At 37.4% G+C, this 8,401-nt stretch overlaps 1 pseudogene; it reads left to right on the forward strand.

The window, feature by feature from the left end:
* Positions 1-7,773: 7,773 nt before the first annotated feature.
* On the forward strand, positions 7,774-7,891 carry LOC145027779 (5S ribosomal RNA; annotated as a pseudogene).
* The last annotated feature ends 510 nt before the right edge of the window (positions 7,892-8,401 follow it).

Consider the following 8,401-nt stretch of genomic DNA (forward strand, 5'->3'; position numbering starts at 1 on the left):
TGGCCGATCCCTTTCCATTGGAAAGAGAAACCTTTTCTGGACTACCAATGTTGTTATTGCCACTGTCCATGGAGACTTAGGAGATAGATCCTTCAAACACATTTGCTTGACCAGTGCTCTTCAGCATTTTTGCTTCAGCAGCAATTAGCAAATATGTCAAATCAATTAGGGTCACGTCGTTATCAGTCATATAGTAGTCCTTAATGAACCGACTATATGATTCAGGAAGCGAGTGAAGAACTAAGTCAATAGCCAGTTCCTTTAGTAAAACGTCCCAATCTTTCAATGTGCGACTTGATGCTCAGAGCATGCGCACACATAGAATTTCCATCTAGGTGTTTGCATGCCAACATGGCTTCAGTGACCTTGAACTTTTCAAGTTGAAGAAAACGTGGGTTGGGGAGAATCACTGAAGGAGGTGGAGGAATAGTTAGAGAAGTATGATTTCCAGTTCCACCAATGCTCGAAGAAGGGAATGTTCTTTCACCTTGATCGATAAGTGGAAGATCATCTTCAGAAGGAAAACCATTTCTAGAAAGACGAGGAAGACCATAGTTGTCTGAACTTGACATCGATAAAAGGGAGAAAAAACAAGTTAGTTGATTTAAATCCTTAATACAACACCCAAATGAAATATTAAGGCTAGGATCCAACACAATAATTCACAATTCAGAAGAGGGACGCCGTAATCCAATTGTAAATTATTTGAGGGTAGGTAAATGACAAATTACCAATTCCACCACTAAAGCAAAATTAAAAAAATGAATTAGGTTTTAGATGGAATTCCTAGATCTTTTAAGATTCATTGAACTATTTAATGGCATGTTTAATCTCGATTATGCTCTCACTTTGTAACTGAGATACTGAGGATCACAAACGAGATGTGAATAACCATGCAAATTAGCTTGGTATTCTTGATGTCATTTATCATCCAATCAATGTGTCGGTTAACCACACACGCTCCATTGACTCAACTGTAATTTACGAGACACCCATTGCCAACAATATTGGTCCAATATTAGTGTGTCGGTTAACTACACATGCTCCATTAACGACCAATAAGGTGCAATGTGAAATTTCATGGGTTAGCATCAAATTCACATTTTTCCTAAAGTAACTAAGATTTGGAATTTTATAAAAGTGTTTAGTTACTTTACAATTGATTATACTTTTAATGAGAGTTTAGTGTCCTATCTTACACATTCAACTAACGACCCTCCACTAGTCAAGAGTGTGGTGGGTAAGAATGAATACCCAATGGCAGTCATTTTATAGGCCGCTTCCTTAAACACTCCTTATAGACCAACTTCGTGAATGAGGCCTACTAACGGTAAGACTAACTTTTCTTATACATATATAATATTATAATTCTAATTTTATATAGTATAAGGGTGTATTTTAAACATTTAAAATACCAAGGTATAATCTTTTAATGAACTAAACTTTTAATTTAATTAAATTTAAACCATTTTATGGATTTATTAATTGTGTTTTATTTAAACACTTAATTAATTTATTAATAAAATCCATGAGGGTGTATTTTTAAACTATTCAAAAATACTAGGTTAAATTTTAAATTAACAGACTAATCTTATATTTATCAAAAAATTTAACCAAATCCTTTAATTATGATAAGGATATCAAATTACCTTTCAGAAAATTCATATTTAAGCAATAAAAACGAATTAAGGTAATTATCCTAATCAAACCAAGATATCAAAATTGAAAAATCAGGGATCTGACAAGTCAACTTGTCGAGTTCCACTATAAACTCGTCGAGTTTTATGAACAGATTGATGAATATGTTCTCTCCTCGTTTGGACAATTCACATATGAATCAAATTCAACTGAAAAACATCTTGGGCACTGATACCACTGAAGGGTTTTGAGCATAACTACAACCTATGTGTTCATGCAACCCTAATTGCTTTGGATCTAAGTTTTTCACTAGTTGAACATACAAATTGAGTACCAAAGCAAAACCCTGGATCTAGCAAATATAAATCGAAATCTACATATAATTAGGGTTTAGAAGTTTACCTCACTTGTTATGTAGCAATAACAAGAAACCCTGTACATCCTTGACTCTTAAAAGCTTAGTGCCTCAAATGTGACACCTTTAATGTCTTACAAACACCACTAGCAAGAGGATGAGAGGAGAGAGAAGGGAATACTCTAAGAATTTAGGCTAGTGTTTGTAGCAACAAGCATTGACCAAAAATCCTATGAGGTAGGGTCTTATATAGCTGAGGGCTACTAGGGTTTGTTGGAGGAAACCCTAATTTCCTACTTAAGGCTTAAGCATCCCATGGACTCCCATCTAAGGAGTCCAATAGCCTAGTTTCACAACTATCAATGGTTTGTAAAACAGCCACTATTCCTTTAATCAGTTCCTTCAATCCCAAAATTATTTTCAAATAAATTTCGATTAAATACTAATTAAATAACATGATTTCTAATTAATATATTATTTTCATAATACATTAATAAATCAATTTATTATTCCAAATAATAAATTCAACCTCTCTCTCCAAAAATCATCCTATCAAGTTGCTAGAGTGAAGACAACCTAAAAGGACCATGATACTATCAAATCAAGTACATACCAATTATATTTATGGGCTTAGATACCTAATCCAACACAACTATGGGTTCAGTGATTTTTGTAGCACTAGAACGTTTTGTTCAGAATTTTGGTTCTCATGAGGGTGGTAAGAAGTGATTTCGAGGATGAAATCTAAGTTAAGTGCGGGAGAGTTGTAACGCCCTATTCCGAATCGTTTCCTATATGGGAGTGGTGACCCGAAGATCGAGTATTGTAACACCCCCCTCTGGCACGTATCACAATATTGTCCGCTTTGGGCCACTCGGCACGAGGACTTCCCAGGGGGTCACCCATCCTGGTACTACTCCCGCCCGAGCACGCTTAACTGCAGAGTTCTTATGGGATCTGCTGCCCTCACGGCTTTAAAACGCATTGTGACAAGGAAGGTATCCACACCCCTTATAAGGAGATGTTTTGTTCTCCTTCCAAGCCGATGTAGGATTAGGTGCAACCCACCTTCACCCCCCATTATAGGGTTCGACGTCCCCGTCGAACACATCGACCCGTGCCCTAGCTCTGATACCATTTGTAACATCCCCCTCTGGCACGTATCACAATATTGTCTGCTTTGGGTAGGCCTTTTAAAACATGCCACGACACGACAAGAAAAAACGACACGAAACGAAATTGGGACGAAATTGAAATTCGAATTCGTGTTCGTGTCGTGTTCGTGTTAGGAAAAAAAATCACGACGCCGTGTCGTGTCGTGTTCGTGTTAAAAAAACGGCACGAAATTAACACGAAATTGGCACGAAAGTAACACGACTCAAACACGATTAAAAGCCCACATATAACACGACAATAAAAACGAGTTTGACACGAGATACAACCGACTTATGCTTTTATTAAATAATATATTTGAATATATATATATATATATATATATATATATATATACACACACACACACACACACGTTTAAGTGAAGCGTCTTTTGGTTTAATGACTTTATAAAGTTCCAATAAAAGTTCCCTCGGTTCATCTTCACTCTTCCGACTTCCGATTCATATTCCATCGACAGATCGACTCTTCAATCTCCATCTACGGACTACGATTATAAATTTCAAGCGTAGATTGTTGTTCCTTGTTATCGATCAAACCCTAATTCGAGCACAAACACTGTAGAGCACATCGACCGACTTAGCTCTTCAGAAATCAGAAGTCATAAGATATCGATTGGCCGATTCCTTCATCACAAGTTCACGGTAGCGACTAGCGACTGGGCGATTTCTATTTTTCTTCATCAATCGACAATCATCACGGTAATGTTTTTCATCCATCAAAATTCCTTTCTTTGTGTTCCTTTTTAGTTTAGGTTATCGATTATATAGCTATATTTTTTGATTTTCCGCTTGATTTTTACTGCCATTATTATCGATCAAACCATTCTGTGATTCCTTGTTATTGATCAAACCCTAATTATCGGTCAAAATTTCTTGCTGTGTGATTTGCAATAAATCAGAACACACAGGAAGGAACAGAACCAAGCTTGACTTTTACCGCCATTATTGCTTTTACACTGATTATCCCCAAAATACCTTAAACCTTCTTTCCAAACTCAAGCTTAACATATTACCTTCTATCTACAAATTATGTGGTTGTGTTTTTTTCTCAAGAACATGTGGTTGTGTTTTTTTCTCAAGAACATGGATGCAACAGAACATGTTATTTCATTAACTGTTATTTATGCTTTGCATCTGTTATTTAAGCTTTGAATATGTTATTTCTTTCTGTTATTTCAGTAATGATTATGTTTTTCGTATAGATAATTATATGTATATGTGCATTGTGCAGCAGAACCAGTTATTTCATTAACTGTTATTTAAGCTTTAAATCTGTTATTTCTTTATGTTCAGATTTCTTTCTGTTATTTCTTTTTGTCCAGATAATATAGAACCTGTTATTTGTTTCTGTCCAGATAATATAGAACCAGCAGAACCTGTTGTAGTTATGAAGAAGGCAAAGCTTGATTCAACAATAGAAGCTGCTGTAGTTGTGGCTCCACAGGTATTTTTACTACCAATTTAACTTATTGAATTTCATCAAGTTTACTACTCGTCCAATTCATTACATACCTAAATATTATACTTTTTTTTGAAGGATGTTGACCTTGAAGAAGATGACATCGATGTGGTTGATGTAGATGTTAAAATAGAAGGTGAAGAAGTTCATGTCAAATCAGAAAGAGAACGATGGTCGAAGGTATGGAAGTTTTTTGAAAGACTTCCGATTGGTAATGATGGAAGGGAAAGGGCAAAATGTAAGAGATGCTCAAAAAGATACATCTGTGAAACAAAAACTGGAACAGGAAGCTTGCGAGGTCACATAAAAAAGTGTCCTAGGAGAGATAACGGTGACATAGCACAACTACTTATTTCAAAATCTGGTGGTTCAATGTCTATGAATTCCACAGTTTTTAAACCCGAAAAATTTCGTGAGCTTGTGAGTGAAGCTATTGTCAAGCATGATTTACCTTTTAAATTTGTGGAGTATGAGGGGATTAGAGAAGTATTTCGGTACTTAAATGAAAATGTTGTCACTTATACTAGAAACACAGCTAATTCAGATGTTGTGAGCCTGTTTAACAGGGAAAAACATCAGACTTAAGAAATTACTGGAGTTAAACCAGGGTAGAATTTCTTTAACTTCTGATCTGTGGTCTTCAATTAATACGGATGGTTTTTTGTGTGTGACTTGTCACTTCATTGATGAGGAGTGGAAATTGCAAAAAAGAATTTTAAGCTTTCAATATATGCCACCCCCACATAGTGGTGTATGCTTAACAGAAACGATTTCCACGTTATTGTTTACTATCACATTAGACAATGCATCAAGTAATGATACTTTTGTCAATCTACTAAAAGGTCAATTGTGCAATGAAGGTGCTCTTCGTAGTAATGGTGATTATTTTCATATTCGGTGTTGTGCTCATGTGCTAAATTTGGTTGTGCAAGATGGTTTGAAGGCTATTGATGAAGGGATCGTTAAAATACGAGAGTCTATCAAGTATGTGAAGGGTTCTCAAGCAAGGAGAAAGAAATTTATTGATTGTGTTAAATATGTCAATTTGAATCCAAAAACAGGTTTGCGTCAAGATGTTCCAACCCGATGGAATGCCACTTATCTTATGATTGAAAGTGCTTTATTTTATCGACGTGCTTTCTTTCATTTAGCACTTGGCGATTCTAATTATTTGGATTGCCCAACTCATGATGAATGGGGTAAATTAGAAAAGATTTTTAGATTCTTGGAGGTTTTTTATGAAGTTACGTGCATCTTTTCTGGAAACAAATACTCCACAGCAAACTTATATTTTCCTTCTGTTTCTATGGTTGAAAAAACTTTAAAAGAAGAAATGGTAAGTTCAGATAAGTTTATGAAGGAAATGGCTTCGAAAATGTATGAGAAGTTTTCAAAGTATTGGTCCGAGTATAGTGTGATTTTGGCAATGGCTGCAGTTTTGGATCCCGTTATAAAATACAGTACGTTGAGTTTATTTATAAAAAACTATACGGAAGCAAATATTTTGAACACATTGATCGTGTAAGGGAGAGATTATTTGATCTCTTTAAAGAGTACGTTCTTGATTCACACGTATCTTGTAAAAGTTCAACAATATCAAGGGGTGATTCAAGAAAGGTTGTGCATGTGAAGAAAAGTGACACGGTGTTTAGTAAAAGCACGAGAGAGATGTTAAAGGTAAAAAAACTACTTATTAAATATTTTATGATCTTAACTTAATGTATAATTTTATTCCTTTTAATAATTTTTTTTTTCACAGGAGTTCACAACTTCAGAAGTCACAGTTGGAGATGTACTTAGATGAGCCAAGAAGTGACATAGATGAGGATTTAGATATTCTATCTTTTTGGAAAGCACATCAATATCGTTATCCAGAGCTTGCTTGTATGGCTCGGGATATTTTAAGCATCCCGGTCTCTACTGTAGCATCCGAATCTGCATTTAGTAATGGTGGTCGTGTTCTTAATCAATATCGAAGTTCTTTGAAGCATGACATTGTTGAGGCTATAATTTGTACCAAAGATTGGTTGTTTGCAACTAAAGGTATTTCTTTTTGTTACTTTCTGAAAATTTGAATTTCTTGTATTAATTAACTTTTTTTTATTAATTTTATGTTATGTTTTTTATTTTGTAGGTGATGAAGAGTTATCTTTAGAAGAACTTACCGATGATGTCATGCAAATGGATAACAAGGATACAAAAGTTGAGGACGTTTAGTACCATTTTATGTTTTTTTTGGCGTGTTTCTCATTTTAAGCATGTATTAATTTGAGGATATTGGTGTTTTTTTTGTTATTTTATCGTGTTGTCGTGTTTGTCGTTTTTTAAACATGAATTAATTAAAAAAAGAAAATTTTATGCTACTTTTGTCGTGTTGTCGTGTAAGTCGTGTTTGTCGGGTTTTTAATAAATTCGTGTTCGTGTTAGAAAAAAAAAACACGACGTCGTGTCGTGTCGTTTTCGGGTTATGAAAAAACAATTCGTGTCGTGTCGTGTTACGCAAATACACGAAACGACTGCACGAATTGACAGGCCTAGCTTTGGGCCACTCGGCACGAGGACTTCCCAGGGGGTCACCTATCCTGGTACTACTCCCGCCCGAGCACGCTTAACTGCAGAGTTCTTATGGGATCTGCTGCCCTCACGGCTTTAAAACGCATTGTGACAAGGAAGGTATCTACACCCCTTATAAGGAGATGTTTTGTTCTCCTTCCAAGCCGATGTAGGATCAGGTGCAACCCACCTTTGGTATCAGGGTTGCACCTGAACCCACATCGGTTGGGAAGGAGAACTAAGCATTCCTTATAAGGTGTGTGGATACCTTCCCTATCACAACGCGTTTTAAAGACGTGAGGGCAGCAAATCCCATAAGAACTCTGCAGTTAAGCGTGCTCGGGCGGGAGTAGTACCAGGATGGGTGACCCCCTGGGAAGTCCTCGTGCCGAGTGGCCCAAAGCGGACAATATTGTGATACGTGCCAGAGGGGGGTGTTACAAATGGTATCAGAGCTAGGGCACGGGTCGATGTGTTCGACGGGGACGTCGAACCCTATAATAGGGGGTGAAGGTGGGTTGCACCTGAACCCACATTGGTTGGGAAGGAGAACTAAGCATTCCTTATAAGGTGTGTGGATACCTTCCCTATCACAACGCGTTTTAAAAACGTGAGAGCAGCAGATCCCATAAGAACTCTGCAGTTAAGCGTGCTCGGGCGGGAGTAGTACCAGGATGGGTGACCCCCTGGGAAGTCCTCGTGTCGAGTGGCCCAAAGCGGAAAATATTGTGATACGTGCCAGAGGGGGGTGTTACAAATGGTATCAGAGCTAGGGTACGGGTCGATGTGTTCGACGGGGACGTCGAACCCTATAATGGGGGGTGACGGTGGGTTGCACCTGAACCTACATCGGCTGGGAAGGAGAACTAAGCATTCCTTATAAGGTGTGTGGATACCTTCCCTATCACAACGCGTTTTAAAGACGTGAGGGCAGCAGATCCCATAAGAACTCTGCAGTTAAGCGTGCTCGGGCGGGAGTAGTACCAGGATGGGTGACCCCCTGGGAAGTCCTCGTGCCGAGTGGCTCAAAGCGGACAATATTATGATACGTGCCAGAGGGGGATGTCTCAAGTATCATCAAGCTTAGGGCCTTTAAGGAAAATATATTTAGACCCACTTGGATGTGGGTAATGTAATTTGGATGATTCGAGAGTTCGGTATTTGTTCTGGCGCCCAAGGGTATTTTGGTAAAGTGTCAGTTCGAGTTTTTATTAATTTTGG

Source organism: Lactuca saligna, chromosome 1, assembly GCF_052625555.1.
Source record: "Lactuca saligna cultivar CGN05327 chromosome 1, ASM5262555v1, whole genome shotgun sequence".
NCBI lineage: Eukaryota > Viridiplantae > Streptophyta > Magnoliopsida > Asterales > Asteraceae > Lactuca > Lactuca saligna.